At 40.4% G+C, this 16,358-nt stretch overlaps 1 protein-coding gene across 5 annotated transcripts in view; it reads right to left on the reverse strand.

The window, feature by feature from the left end:
• The window catches only part of SYTL5 (synaptotagmin like 5), a 79,141-nt gene extending 69,961 nt beyond the window's left edge, over positions 1–9,180 (reverse strand). For 3 of the 5 annotated variants that reach the window (XM_015646889.2, XM_015646882.2, XM_015646848.2), the window contains exon 1: positions 8,642–9,180. The gene's annotated coding sequence lies outside the window, so the exon portion shown is untranslated. The remainder of the gene's footprint in view (positions 1–8,641) is intronic. The other 2 variants (XM_015646897.3, XM_015646906.3) reach the window with 1 other exon arrangement.
• Between the last annotated feature and the right edge of the window lie 7,178 nt (positions 9,181–16,358).

Consider the following 16,358-nt stretch of genomic DNA (forward strand, 5'->3'; position numbering starts at 1 on the left):
GCACTATCACAGGGCATGAAACATCATTGAAACGTATTACAGTTAATGGTTGTGAGCCTTAAATACTATTTTTCTGTTTTCCACTTGCCTGCTTTTCCATTTTTGGGGGTTTATTTCCATTTTGTAGCAGCTTCTCTCACCCCCACCCTACCTGAGGTCTCTAGACACATGAATAATTAAAGTCATTTAATGTGGGGAAGGTGGAACAGTATTTTGGCAAAATAGTCACTCTGTCTTTAGTGCTCCACAGGAATAAAAAATTGAAGAGCAATTGTACCAGGGGTAGGAAAAGAGACTCTGAGGGTGAAATAATTAGACCTGTGAAAAACCATCTGGTTTTGCTAGAGCTCAAAGCTATTTCCTTTGTGTTTCAGCCATCATGACTGCAACAATCATTCTGTTCACATTCAGTCTAGACTAAAACCTACTCAAGTCAATCCAATTTAGATGTTTTTCCAATGCAGAATTGCCATAAACCTTAGAAAGCCTAATTTGATTGTCAAGATTGACATAAAAATCTGCCCCCTTGAATATGCACATCTCAGTTTTGGGTTTTCATTAAAGATTGAGAATTACCAGCCCCCAGTTCTTCTTTCAGCCTCCAGCAGATTTCCAGATGTGCAGGGGTTCCCACATATAACTGAGTGTCCACGTGTGAGGAATGAACCATTTAAATTCGTGTCTGGAAGGACACTAAAAGGACTCTCCCCATCCATTGTGCCAGATAGAATTGGCCACAAGAAACAAGAGCCCAGTTTGAACTGCTTTAAATGCAGAGATCCAACCTCTCTGGTAATATAAACTGATACAGCTCTGCTGAACAAATTGAATTGTCATTATATTGTTCAGTTGGCTTCAGCTCCATTTTTAGTTTCCCTCAAACCCAACACTTTTAATAGAATTGTGTGTTGCAGCTGTTGGAGAAAAACCAAAAGGTCTCAGTTGTCCAGGGAACTGCAGTAAATTGAGCACAGCCCCTGAGCACATTAAAGTACACTCTTCCTTTGGTGGAATCACTGGACACATTTTCATCCAAAAAGCATAATTTGTAGAATTTATATTTATTTCTAAAGAATCCAAAACATCTCAAGTACCACACAGCATTTCATTATGACACCATCATGATCATGCTGATCTTCTATTTATGTTTAATTTTATGCCAGGGCTACAAAACACAATGGGAGAAGTCAACCTCTGCTACTGAGGATTATATACTGCAGTGCACAAAACCAAACAGAAAAATCAGACAGAAAGCCAAAATTGTTCTGTACCATACTGTGTATTTACCAAATCACCATCCTCAGATTCCATCAGGTTTCACTGGAGATTCAGAAGTAATAAGCTGAGTGGATCAACACCATGGAATCCCTTAAATAAGGGCAGAAAACTCGTAATGTATTAATGGTCAAAGAATATAGTCATAGGCTCTTAATTTCAGGACATAGACATTTTATAGTACAAGAAGAAATCACATTCAGCTAATTCAGAAACATTTGCTTGACTAGTGACTGACAGATTGAAAGATTCTCATTTTTAGATTGCTGTTGGCCTATTTTCTTTTTACACCATCCATAGTCACTGGTAAACAAAATACATCAAACCACAGGGAATACATTTCAATATTAGAGGTATTTTCCACTGCTATTTTTATGTACTCTTTCAAAAGAGCAAGTTTCTCTCTATGCTTTTAAAATGAACCACAAACTGATCAGATATACAAGGTCCTTCAAAACTCAGCAGAAATACAGTGGGAGCAAATAAACTCTTTCTAAACCACAGGCACAGGTTGCTAATTGTCACTGGCCTTCTGCTTATTATGTTTATTTTGTTATTAGAATTACCAATTAAACAACAGCAATGACAAAAAAAAAACAACCCAAAACAAAAATCTCAGATTCTGTGTGAGGATGCCACATGATGATACATTATCCTGCCCCTCTTGCAATTCCTCTGTTCCTTGAATGTCACAGAGAAAACTTTGAACCTGGTCTCATTCCCTCCACATTAATAAAAACCAGAATTTCAAAAGGGGCTTTTTTGAGAATGCCAGAGGCAAACTCAGTTTGAAAAAAAGTGCAAGTTTATACATGAGGAGTGGTCTGCTGCCAAGGAGAATCAGCAGAATCATATCAAATCAAAAGGAAAGAGTATCAAAAAAGACTTGGAATACTTTTAGCTTTTTATCCTTGAGCAATAAAAAAAACATGAGCTACACACAGCATGTTCAAAAAAACTATTCTAACTTGTGCAATTAAAGTGCCTCACTTTTCATGAGCTCATGGGGTTTTTATAGTGGAGATCAGCTGCTGGTGTGCTAGTGGTACACAATGGCACACCCCAAACTAACTTGCACTCATCCATGACATATTGTCTGATGGCTGGTTTTGGTATCAAATCAAATATAATATCACACAGATTTAAAGTTAAGAAACAGTTATTGCTGTTAAAACATTTTTTTTTTTCAATTAAACAGAGAAAAGTCAGGAAAAAACACATTATTTGTGATATTGCTGTGCATTTTAAGGTGATCCACTATAGACATAGTGAGCCTCTGAATCAATCTACAGTATGTTTAAAATGAATTTAATGAAATTATTCTGTCTTTAGTAACAGAGCTGGCTCAGAACAATCCCACCAGAAACCAAGATGTGAATGAATGCCGAGGTTCAATGACTGAAATCCAGAACCTTCAGGTTCAACAGGCACAGGAATGGGACAGAAGACAGACTGCATTTTCAGAGGGAGAACTTTTACAGGTATCAATGTCTTCACCAAGCCTGACACTGAATTCTTAACTGCTTTTGCTCCCAAACACAGTCTTCTCATATTAGGAAACATGGCGTGGCAACCAAATATTAAAATGTTTTCACAAAATTCATCAGAAGCGAGTTCATAATTTCAATTCAAATATAACAATTATGACATTAATTATTTAGACACTTAATTGAGAATGTGCACTTTCAAAACCGGTGTACCACAAATCATTTTGATGTGTTTCTGCTCTCTTCCACAATAAATATGAAATGTCACTGGCAAGGTTGTGGTTTAAAGTGATGTCATGGCAAACAGGAAATTCCTGCAAAATCAGAGGTGTTCTCAAAAAGAGTTTGTGAGAAAAAAACTTGATCAAGAGGGACTCTACTTTATCATGGATTATACAATTTAAATAATTCCATTAAAGGTTCTCACAATCATAACCAAAACAAACCCCTGCCAAAATACATCCAGGAAAAACAGGAAATCCAAAGGAATATTATTTCTAGTGGCCAAAGCTGAGAGCCCAGCTGTGAGAATTCATGGTTAAATTGGCATCAATAAACTCCAGTCGGGTTCTGCATCTGCATGGAGGAGGGTCAAAGCCAAACAAACACTCCCTAATGGAAGCACAGGGTTTACAATCACACATGGCACACAGAATTCCCACCCCCTCCCAGGGCACTCCTCACTTATCCCTCACCAGCCAGGTGACTCTTGTGTTTGCACAGGTTTCTCAAACTTCTCCACCTTTCTTTGCTGCCATAATTCCCTAGCAGTCATTTTCAGTCTTACCTAATAAATTTAATTTTCAGTCTTACCTAATAAATCATTATTCTTCAGTGCATTAATTGCTGTTCTGCTCCTAACTGCTTCCTACTCATCCATATTGTACTGACAGGGAGAGTTTCAAAGCTAGATGGAGTTAAGAACTACATTCCCATTAAAAACTCATTATTTTTTTCCCCTCTAAACCTTCACATAGGTAGTAAAAATAAAGAGAGCTCTAATCCACATAAAGATGCCAACAATTTCACTAATGCAGCATCTGAATTTTAAAATATTTGAAAGGTTTAAAATGCATCTGTAGAATAAAAAGGAATAGAAATTCTCACTGAGAGACAAAAATACTTCTACTCCAGACATGACTAGAGTCAAGGAAGCTGTTTTATAGCTGGCAACTGTGAAAAACATCACAGAAACAACAGCTAGTTTAAAAAGCACTGTTAGAAAAAGTGGGTTCTGCAGTGCAATATTTCCATGCAAGCAGCTGTGTTGCTTTTGTTTGTTTGCTATTAATCTTCAGTGCAAAACTCAAATATGTTTCAAACCTACAGGCTTCAAGAACACTCACTTTCCTCATATTTCAGCATTCTGGATTATTTTAGGCAGGATGAAGACCCTCCATTCCCCACGCATATCTCAGGTTCTTGGCTGTTGATGTTAATACAGCTCATGATGCAACAACTCCCATTGCTGCACTAATACCTACAGTGAATGGATGCTAATTCCTAGACCATATGTTAAATTAATTGAATATTTATTTAACTGAAGCCTTGCAAATTTACATGGATTTGCACCTGTTAATCTTGGCATTATTAGCCTATTTATTTTCTTAATGTTGCGAGAATGGGGATTTGGATCCTTATTTCCTTCATTCTTCTCTTCCCTGACTCACAAGGCACCAGGGATTTTGTGCAAAGATTCAGGAAAATGAATGAGGTTTCAGAACCAATAAGTAGAACTCTGCCCAAGACTGACCTTCTCTAGAGCTCTGCAGTGGCTGCAGAAGTAAGAAGGCAAGCTCAGATTCAAAGCACAGAAAACTGCTCAAAAAGTCCTCAGCTGTGTCATGCAGTAACTGCAAATGAAAAATATAATCTCCAAGTGACAAATGGCTTGCTTTCAAACACTACTTTTTCCCAGATATTCAGTGGTCACAGATGTTTGCTTCCACATTATTCAGACAACACTTGCAACTTCTTTTATTATACACATAAAAAAATCCCAAACATCTCCTCCAAGCTCCAATCCTGTTCAAGCCCTGGAAAAATATTGGTGCCGTACACAATTCCTATATTGTCTCCATCTCTGTACATATTTTATAAATTATATAAAAACTTGGAGACCCTCATGCTGTGTTTTCCTCCCACCTGTGGATGCACTGCTGCTTACACAGCTTGCCAGGGATGGCTCATACAGGGGAAAGGTGGCAGAGTGACCCAAAAGTCACTGGAGCCCCAGGTCAGAGACACAAATATGTCCAGCTGCATGCAGGTCACAAGTCATCTCCACACAGAACACAACCACTCCTAAAGAGAACAGGCTGTGGTGAAAGGTACTCTCTCACACACACACAAAAAAATGATATGTCAACATTGAGGGATGCCCCAGGTAATTTCAGTATTCCAGAGGTGCATTTAAGTGGAGGTGCAGAGCAACTCTCTTCAAAATAAATAAAATGCTCATTTTAAGGAGCTTCCTGTTAATAGTCATTTGAGGAATATAGTTCAAACCACAATGGAATTTTGTTTCATTTCTGATTCCATTTCTGTTTCTAAGCAATACAAAAAGCATACCCAGGGAAAAGTTATGGGGAAAATAAAAAGGTCTAGATTAGAGTAATTGAATATAGAAATTTCAGGCAGAGAGATATTAAAAACAAACAAAACAAAAGCCAGACAAATTCAGTTCTCAAGCAATTGATTCTGTCCTGAAGCTGTGCCCCAGCATATAAAAAGCCCCACAAAACAGGATCACTCAGTCACACCTAGCACAGACTAAGAGATGAGCTTAAAACAGTTCTGGTTTTTTTTCCAACAACACCAGAGTGTTTAGAACAGAAAGAATGCAGAAAACTTCAGTGTTATATACTGTATATATATATTTATGCATTCCTTCAATATTAAGAGTTGAGAAGAGTTACTGTGAAATTGAAAGAAATACACACATAAGAGCTTCCAGTGCCTACCAGAAATTACCCCCTACCTACCACCCTTGGAACCAAATCCATGTTGGTCTTCAAGGTTTGTTCTTCCCACTGTGCTTGACTATTCTGCTTTCCTACATTTCCAGGCTCTGGGACAAGAAACACACGAGCATGCTCATCCCTGCTATGAACAAATTTTGATTAGAAGGCAGAGTAAATGAAGGCAAGGCAAGACAAACAGCAATAAAACACCAGGAAAGAGTGCTCAGTCACAGCATAGTCCTGCACTGCAGATGTCTTCAGCCATCATTCTAGAAAACAGATTCCCTTCCTGCCTCCACCCCACAAGACCAAATGTCTTAGTAAGGGATGGTAGTTAATCATCAGATATTAAATTTATCTCTCTTGATAAGGAGATTTAGAACATTATGTAATACAAACATGTTTTGCAGACAGGCAAAAAACAGGTGACTACACCATCACACTGAAAATTGTTTAATAAGATTCCTCATGGCTACTGTCTTGCCACTGTAAAAAGTACAGCTACAAGCAAAAGTTCACATAGAATTTTGGTTAAACAAGCATTTCTTCATCCCTAAAGAACTTCAGATTTCAACTGCCATGAAATTGAAAAAAGTCAAACACCCTACTAAGTATTTCTTAAGTGTAAACATAGTGCTGAAAGCTGCTTAGAAATGTTAACATGTTAAACAATTTCAAATGTTTAAACACTTTGATTGTGTCTGGGAATTGTACCCACACCTGAACCTTACAAACCACATTCCTCAAATCTTACTCAGATCTATGAATAGCAACTCTCCTCTTCCGTAATTGCTTAGATGGAAAACAGAAACATGGAGCCCCCTGGGTCTAATTGTCCTTGGGGAATAATTTATATTAAAGATACACAAAAAAAACCATAGGGAAAGTCTAACCATTGATGTCACAGAAACACAGAATAGCTGGGGTTGGAAGGGACCTAGAAGTTCATCTGCTTCCATCCCTCCTCCCACTGGTCAGGTTCTGATCAAAGCCCCACCCAGCATGGCCTTCAACACTTCCAGGAATGGGTCATTCACAGTGTCTCTGGCAATCTGCTCCAGTACCTCACCAACCTTATGATGAAGAATTTCTTCCTAATATTCAATCTAAATCAACCCTCTTTCAGCTTAAAGGCATTACCCCTTGTCCTATCACTCTATCTCCTTGTCCAAAGTCCCCCTCCAACTTTCTTGTAGTCCCCTCTAGGTAGTGAAAGGTGCTACAAGGTCTTCCCCAGAGCCTTCTCCAGGCTGAAAAACCCCAACCCTTTCAGCCTGTCCTGATAGCAGAGGTGCTCCAGCCCCCTGATTATCTTTGTGGTCTCCTCTGGACTCACAGCAGGTTTACATTCTTCCCATGCTGGGGGCTCCAGGGCTGGGACAGTTCTGCAGGTGGGGTCTCACCAGAGCAGAAGGGCAGAATTCCCCCCAGACCTGCTGCCCACCCTGCTGCTGATGGAGCCCAGGACATGTTTGGCTTTGTGGGATTCAAGGGCACATGGCCAGGTCATGCTGAGCTTCCCATCAACCAACACCCTCAAATTCTTCTCCTCAGAGCTGCTCTAATGATTATTCAGCCCTTTTACATCAGGGAAGTCAGGAAGTGAAGGAAAGAGAATGCATGGAGAGTATGTTCCCAGAGCTGGTGGGGTTTTCCTGATGGTACATTAATCGAGGCAATAAGGGTTCATTATGATCACTTGTTCTGGCCTCCCTGACATATAGCCCATAAGATTTACCCATACTAAGTCCTGCTAGAAATAAACCTACCTTTAGAGAAAATATCCCTGGTTTAGTTTTTTTAGTCATGAAAGCCCTCTAAGAACTTCTTAGTCTAATGAGTTCTTTTATTTTTAAAAACTGCCTTCTCTGTCTAGCCTCAGGAAGTCCAACTTCAAATTTCCAGCACTGGCTGTTCTTAAACCTTGTTTTCTTAACTAAAGAGGTCATCCCTCACCTCAGCCTTTTTAGGCAAGGATCCAACCACATCTTCCTTTTGGATCCACCAACACCAGAAAATGCCCCAAGCATCTCTACTGCAAGGGTCTTTAAAATGCTTACTGGGCTGCACCTTGAACAAATCTCTCAGCTGAAGTGCACACAGCAAAGTATTAACACACGTGCTCTTCAGGAGTTATTGTCCCACCTGCTCCTCTATCTTCTCAAATTCATTGAAAGGGCTACTTCCCCAGCAATCACTTTAAATGTTTCCTGCCAAGGCTTTCCAATAATCACTGACTCTGTGGTGCAGAGTCCCTAACTGTTCCCATGCTATGACTCCACACTTGAAATACTGAAATGAGTGGTGGTTAGCTGCATTCAGGAGCTGCCAGGCATCCAAAACTACTGTCTAATTGGTTCTCAGCCTCCATCATTTATTCTTTTTGTTGTATAGCCGTAAAACAAAACCGAAGTTATATATTATTGTATTTAAGAGTAAGTAACTATACTTTTCAGAGGAAGAAAAATTTAGGCAGCATACAGCAAGGGCAGATCTTCACCTGGGCGCCACAGAGCCACTCACCTGCCCAGTGGCGAAAAGAACAACTGCGAGCCCGTTCTTTATCATCCCTCCCACGGTACAACAACCCCAGACGGCATCACTGACGGGCAAGATCCACCACCTCGGGTTTTCACAGTAACACCTTGTAGGAAGCATAGTTCAAAAATAACCCCCCAACCAAATATGCAGGCATCCCCTACCAAGTTATCAGCACCAAAGCACCGTGTGTCGGCGGGGGGAGCCGGGCCAGCGCTGCCCGCTAGGGGCAAGGCTCCGGCGGGAGGTTCTCCAGAAGGGTCTCCACCGGCACCGCTCCCCCCTCGGCTTCTGCTCTCGGGGTAAAGAAAAGGGAAAAAAAGAGAACAAAACCAAAGCACCCCCCGAAACAGCTGCTATTAAGAATGACGGACTCACCAGGAACCTCGGCAGGAGAGGCAAATCACGTACGAGCAGCAGCATCGCTGCCGCCGCCGAGGGCTGCTGCTGCTGCCGGCTCCGCAGCCCTGAGGGGCCGGGAGGTGAAGTCCCTCTGCCGCGGGCTGGGCTCCTGGAGCGGGGCTCACAGCCCGCACGGAGCCCGGACAGCCCCGCTCTCACACGGGGCAGGCTCGCAGCGACCCCGCGACAGCCAGCCTGTCACCCCTCCGCCACCGCGCTCCTCCCGCGGCTCCCGGGGGTGGCTCCAGCCCAGCCGCCCCGCCGGGAGCGGAGCCGCCTCCACCACGTCCCCCCGCACCTCTCCCGCTGCCGATCCGGCCCCGCAGCCGCGCTCCCGCAGCGCCTCTCGCCGGCTGGGAACCAGGTCGGGATGCGGGCAGGAGCCGGTCAGGGATGCGGGCAGGAAGCCGGGCAGGGATGCGGACAGGAGCCGGGCAGGGATGCGGACAGGAGCTGGGCAGGGATGCGGGAGGGAGCCGGGTCGGGATGCCGGAGGAAGCCGGGCAGGGATGCGGACAGGAGCCGGGCAGGGATGAGGACAGGAGCCGGGCAGGGATGAGGGCAGGAGCCAGGCAGGGATGCGGAGGGAGCGGAGCAGCCGGCAGAGCGGGGCAGGGCAGGAGCGCCTTCGCAGCGGCACCTCTCCCTCCTTCTCCTCCTTCTCCCCTCTCCTCCCTCTCCCGTCCCTCTCTTGTCATCTCCCTTCCCTCTCCCCCTTCCCCGCCCGCCCCGGGTGCCACTGCCGTCCCATGCAGGGGGGACAGTGGGGACCCAGGTCAAGTCACCCCATCTTTCCGACGGGGTTGGGAAGGATGCGATTCCCTTTAGGATCATCTCCTAGTTTTCAGAGGGGATTTCGTAGTGCAGAGCTGGCAGCTCAGGGGGCGATTCTGTGATTTCTCAGAAAGGGCTTGGAATGGGAAAAGAAATGGCATTTACTTTACAGTTTTATTTTTTCAATCTTTATTAAATAACAGGTGTATCTGCACCTGAGGGAAGTGTCCAAAGGGTAGAACTGTATTTAAGAGTATAATAAAAAGCACTCAACATAGCTGCCCTTCATACACCTATAGGCAACACTTATTAAACTTTGTGACCATCACTTCCAATGGTTCAAGTGAGCTGGATTTGTCAAACAACTCAAAGTATTACAAAATATTCCAAAATTCAAAACAACACAGTAAAAACCTCATCTCGATGAATCCAGATGAATTGGATGATTCATTCGCCTCAGGTACCTGAAGAGCTCACACAGCAGGCACCTAAAAAAGATAAGGAAACTAATTTAGCACTTACATGCACTTCCTTATATGTTAAAATACTATTCTGAAATTGGTGGAATAAACAGAGATAGGCCACATGAAAATAGTTGAGCCTTTCTTTTTCATAGCTGTGAAATTTTATAACTTTCAAAAATTTCTGATGCATGCAACCAGAATCTCATGCTCAGCTTTCACATAAAAAAAAATAGCATGAAATTTGCAATTTATGTACAGTAGCAGTGTAAAGTTACTCATTACCCACAAACTATTTTAAAAAAAAAACACTGGGTTTGTGTTCTCCCAAATAATGCATATGTTGAAAAAAATTTATTATTAAGAGGTACAATATTTACTTGGCTAGTATAAAAATACACTACCTTTGGAACATAATTTCAGTTTGATACATGTGATACTCATAAAATTGTTTTTTGACTTGTTCAGGGGAAGTTATTGAAGGGACCTGCTGTAAATTAAATGCTCAGGTACATCCTCTGCCTGCAATTACTGGAATAACATATTGCTCTCTATAACAGTGTGAATCATTATTTAAAAAGCTACCCAAGTGAATATATTCTGTAATACAAGATTTCATTTAAAGTATTAAAAAACCAGCTCCAGATTTACATGGGGTTTTTTACAGTTTCACCTTACAAATGTTATTTGGGCAGCTGGTGAAAGGAAGGGCTCACTGCTATTTGCACATCAAGAGCTCAGGTACAGCATTGCCAACCAGATATCCAAGTACAAGGAGAATTTCTGGGAAACATCACAGACCTGTTGTGTTTCTCTTGAGACAGAATGCAGCCACTCATAGAAACTGGAGGCCCCATATAATTTAGGTGGCATTGCCCATATCAGCCCATATTTATTAATCACCCTTTGTGATCCATAACAGACCACATGAACCAAGGGGTTTGTTAACCAGGATTTCACAAATCTGTGGCCTATTTAGAACAAAGGTAAGAGTTCTTGTTGCTATTTCTTTGGTGACTCCAATCTCCATCAGTAACACTTGCATTGCAGTAATTAGCCAATTGTGGTCCCAGACTGCAGCTTCATTAAGGATGAATTGCAGTGCTTGTGGCCCTTTTCTGGAGTACTGTGACAACTCTCTTGTCCTCTGGGACAGAGGTTTTGCAGTCAGTTTTCTTCTCTGGATACAGAACTGCTAATTCCATACACCAGAGATCAAGAAACTTCATCATTTATTGATATCCTGGCTCACCCAGCCACAAATTCTTCCAAATGGGAAGAACTTGTGCAAATTACTCACAGGTCAGCTCAATAACATGAATGAACAAAACCTAGTTTATTTCCATTTCAGGTAGCATTGAGTGCTCTGCACTTAATCTGCCAGTAAATATCAGAAAAATAGGCTATTGAAGCAATTTTCTAAACTTAAAGGTTTTGAGTAAGAGATCATGCACCATGAAATAGAAAAGAGATTTTTGAAAAACACCCATACCTGTTAAGAGGGAGAGCTACTCTGGAACAGCTATTTACATTTTTCTCCTGGATAATACATGTGCTAGGAGCAGAATTTGAAAATTAAAAAAAAATAAATAAAAAAAAAAACCAACAAAACCCATTGTGGAAGAAGCTGAGATATGCAAGTTCTCATTGTCCAGTTGAACACTCCCTGGGCTATATTCCAAAAGTGTAATTGCAGCCATCATGCAGAGAGGATTGTGTATTTTGCCAACTCTGTGCTCAGGGTTTTGAGCTATCATTTCCTGGAGGTATTAATGAAAAACTGAGACCTCAGAAGTACCATCTAGCAGTCAAAAAATTAAGGAAGATATTTCACAGAAAGTGTCCTCTTTCTGTGGTTTTGTTTTTTGGGGTTGATTTTTCCAGTGGTTTGAGATCTTGTATGTTCTGCATTTTAAATTAAGGACTTTTTGGCATTTCTGTAAAAAGACTCTCTGTTAAAATTTTAATTTGGCCTGTGATACTGATAAGCTTCTTTGCGCTTCCAGCTGAAAGGGGAAAAAACCTCAAATTTATGTTTAGAAAAAAATGACTTGTTTGATGCAGTAATTAATAAAAAGGCAAGATAATATTTCAAAAAGAAATACAGTAAGTGCTTCAGGAGCAATAGCACCATGCTTCTTCAGACCACTCATCAGTTTACTCAGAGCTCCTTCTTGGAAAAAGCCAATTTAATTTCATCAATATTATTATGCCTGCTGAATTAATTTAACTTTATTTTGAGACTGTTCCTTCACAATTCCTGCTTGGTGAGTGTGTGACATACAGGGTTTGTTAGAATTTGATGTAGCCCCAGCAATCTTCTTTTCAGTGCACATTATGAATCTTCATGTGATCAGTACAACCAAGTAGAATTGTGATCCAGACCCACCTGCTTTTCTTAGGACTTGGATTTTGTCTTTGTAGCAATGGCACTGGGCTGCAAGTCAGAGGTTCTTGTCCCTGAGCTTATTTGAGCCACTGTTTTTACTCACATGACATGAAAAGGTTTTCTTATCACACAGCCAAGCTTCCCTCTGAGAGAAATGTGGCATTTTCTGAGCTTCATTCCAGTTGTTTACTGTGATCTCAGACTTCTCTTCCTCTCCATTCTAAGTATTGTCAAAACCAAGATGCAGGAAATGTTATACAAGAAGAATAAAGCCTCTTGTACAAGAGGGCAACACTTTGCAAAGGTTTTCTTTAATGTTAGTTACTACACCAACAGAAAAATTGTATGTGACAGACTTAGAAATGTAGAAGGGAGAACTGGTGACATTAGCTCTTTTGAGACAAGGCCATTTCTGTTTCAGCCCCTGAAAAGATGTAGAAAAGAAGGTATTTACAAAAAGCTTTTCTGAGTAATTACAGCATCTCCTCTTCCTTTCAAAGGAGAAGTTAAAAGCAGACTCAGAAATATCAAATGCAGCAACACATTTATATTTCCCTTTCTCACAGCATAAAATGAGGAATCTATTTACTCTTTCCTGCTTTTCTTTAGTACATTTAAAAGAAGAAGAATAAGAGAAGGCCCTAATTAGTGCCTCACTGTATGAAGCCAGTATTTGATTACTGCCTAGAATGGACTCATGCAAGCTAAGGGAATGCTCTTACAAACCCCATTACTGTGTGTACTATTTATTTAAACAATTATTTTGGTGGCAGCTATGCCATTTTTTGCAAAAGAAAGAACAGTGCAAAGTGAGTCAGAGCTGTAGAATGAAGTGCTGCATAAAGAAGGGTTCAGTTATTATCCAGGTACCTGTTGTTCCATGTTGAAAAATATTTCTCCAGGCAACACTGAAAAAAACATTGAAAGAACTTGAACATTTATGATGCACCTGCAAAGCATAGACTGGGATCCAAACATATAATTTCATCCTAAATGTACCAAAGTACTTTTTTGAACTTTACTTCAAAATAGCTAGCTACAATTTAACTAATTAGCAAATTAATCAGTAAAATAATTGTGGTTTTCACAAATGTTTTATTGCAATTAATTTTAATAGCCTCTACAAACTTCAGAATTGTTTAATGAAACCTGATTTCCTACATATAAAATTTGGAAGGTTCATCAAGAATAGAGTTCAAGAGAATGAAATGTTAGTCATCTTCTAACCAATTGTCAATTGACAAGACTTAGGATTTTTTAGAAAATGCAGAGGAAAAAAACCTCAGAACACTCCTAAAATTCCACACAATAGAGAATAAAAAGAAGCAGTCTTCTCTTAGCTCCCTAATTATTTTTTTTTACACTTAACCTCAACAATTTTGTTGGACTGGTGAAGAGTTATGGCATTTCTTCTAACAGAACTCCCCTAAAACTCTACAAGATGACTACAGTTAATTTGCTGAAAATGCAGACACGGACCCTTAGATCCTGTCAGTAATATATGGATTGCAAAAATTTCTGGGGATTTGGGCAAAACTATCCTTTTCCTCTGTTTGCTGCCACAGAACTACTCTAAAATCAAGATATGTCACCAATGTCTTTGCATCATCCTGACTCACTGCAATACTTTGGTATAAGCCAGCCAGAAAAGGGGTCTATAAAGCAGGGTTTTATTGAATTAACGTGGTGTACCATCTCTTTGATCCTCAAATTTGTCTTTCTATGGAATTATCCTGCTGCAAGCAAAGGTACTTGTTAACACCAGCAACAGACAGTTAAGACAGGATTTATTCATCAGTGCTTCTCATTCTGGTCAGAAACTGAAAGGACATTTTAGTTTAAACAAATTGGTTCAACTTGTCCTTGACAAGAAACACGGCTTAGGAACAGAGAAGCTGCATTCTGCATTTAAAACAGGGTTTGGGGAAATAACTAGGGTGACAAACTTACATCTGCACAGCAAAAAGTACTTCCATTTATTTTATAAAATAATTCTTCACCATTTAGAAAGCTCAATGACATGGAAAAAGTCTCTAATTTGTTTCTATTTCATTTGCATGATGTTTTTGCTAAATGCTCTTACAGTAATACTCTTATGAGGTGATTATTGCTAAGAGAAAATCTGTAAACTTAGAAGGGGCTCTGATGTTAGCCTCAAATAAAGACACAGAGGGTCTTAGGCTAGTTGATCCTGTCAGTGGTGCTCCTTGAGAGAGACTTTATTTCTGTCTGTTGCTTTTAGGAAATAGGCAAACTCTTGCCTACAGAGAGAACAACAGATGTATGGCTTAGCACAGGGATCTGATTTCCCACTTTGCTCCCTCCTGTGCTGGCATAGAGGTACCAAGCAATGGCACAAACCTTCTGTGCTGAGTTTGCAGGATGATGTGCAGGCAGTGGCTGGGGGGCTGCAGGAGTGGGCTCCGTGAGAAGACACTAGAAGCTGCCTCCACATCAGGCACAGCTGGTTCCATCTTCCTTGGAACTGGATCCAGCAGTGCCCAACATCTTCCTTGGCCATGGATCCAGCAGTGCCCGAGGCTGGGCCCATGGGCCAAGCTGCTGTCTGAACCCAGCTCACCGGGATCACAGCTCCCTCTGCACATCACAGCTGAGAGCAGCACTTTGCTCCAACCTGCCGGCTGCCAGCATCACTTTGTTCACTGATACTCAGCAATTAGAGACACAAAAAAGGCAGCAGGCTGGCAGGTATTACTTGAAGGCCTTTGAATATCAACTTGATTGGAGCAGGAGAGGAAGATGCATTGTTTGTCATTTGCTCCACTTCAGTCGTTTTCCCCACGATGTGGTAAATACAGAGCAGGAAGAGCTCAGGAGCAGAATGCTGGAGGAAAAGCCTAGCACATATCACAGCAATAGGCATTCTCCATGCTATTGCTTGGGTTTTTTCTGAAAGCCACATCTTTGTCCCAGTAAGATTAAAAAAATGAGAATATATCTAACCAAGGCAAGGGACACTGCGTTTAGGACATATTACTGGATTTTACATCTATGATAAAGTATAGTGCATTAACAATTTTGGACCAATTATAGCTGTAACTTGGGATTCAGAAACTAAATATATGATTGTATGTGTGGCTGGAAAAGACTTTATTTCCCCTTTATTTCCCAAGGAGTTCAAATGAGTGCTAGAGAATATATTTTGTTTTTCCAAAGCCATTAGCAAAGCAATGTGCAAAGCAATTCAGTGGGAATTTCTAGTGATCAAAATTTAAAAATAGTCTTAAAGCAAATCAATTCCATGAGTCTATACTTTTTTTTTTTTTTTTAAATGAAGAAATTAGCTGATTTCAACTGAGAAGAGCTCAAGATCTATTTGTTCAAAATGTAATGAATTACTTAATCCCTCAAATCAAAATTCATCACAGATGGTTCAGGAACAATACGTGATCTCCATATTAAAATCTAAATTTATTTTATTTAATTAAATATAAGAGTAGCCTCCCCAGTCAGAAAACCAAGTCAGAAATAAGTCTTATTGAGGATATTCATATGACTACGGAGGCTCAGAAATTTGAATGAGTTCTGACGCAACTGTTTCATTTGTCAAGATTTCTGTAAATACTCATGTGTGGTAAAGAAAATAACCTTCAGTGACCTTTTTGTGCAAACATCAAAATGTACCAAGACAGCCTATTCACATGATTGTAACTCTTCATTTGCTTCTGGTAAATAATATTAAATAATATCTTTAAATACATGGAATGTGGTTTTGTTTTAAATGTTATTTAAGCAGTCATCATAATGCTGTTGTAAAATTATAAATTTTGAGAGTTTGTGCCCAAATACTCCCACAACATGTGTGTTTGAAGACGACAGATTTCATGATGTATAAACATTTAAGTGAAAATAGGAACTGTTTTTAAAAGATTTTGTTTAAAAACATCCAGCCTGTGAATTTTGCTACAGTGTGCTGTGCATAAAAACATCTTAGTCTTCATCTCAGTCTTTTATAATTTAGAAATGCTTCATTATCAACATTAAAAACAGGCACACTGCCATCTTTTTCTGGAATGTAAGACTTTAATTGCATGAAAATGAAATAAAA

This window comes from Parus major, chromosome 1 (assembly GCF_001522545.3).
Source record: "Parus major isolate Abel chromosome 1, Parus_major1.1, whole genome shotgun sequence".
Taxonomy (NCBI): domain Eukaryota; kingdom Metazoa; phylum Chordata; class Aves; order Passeriformes; family Paridae; genus Parus; species Parus major.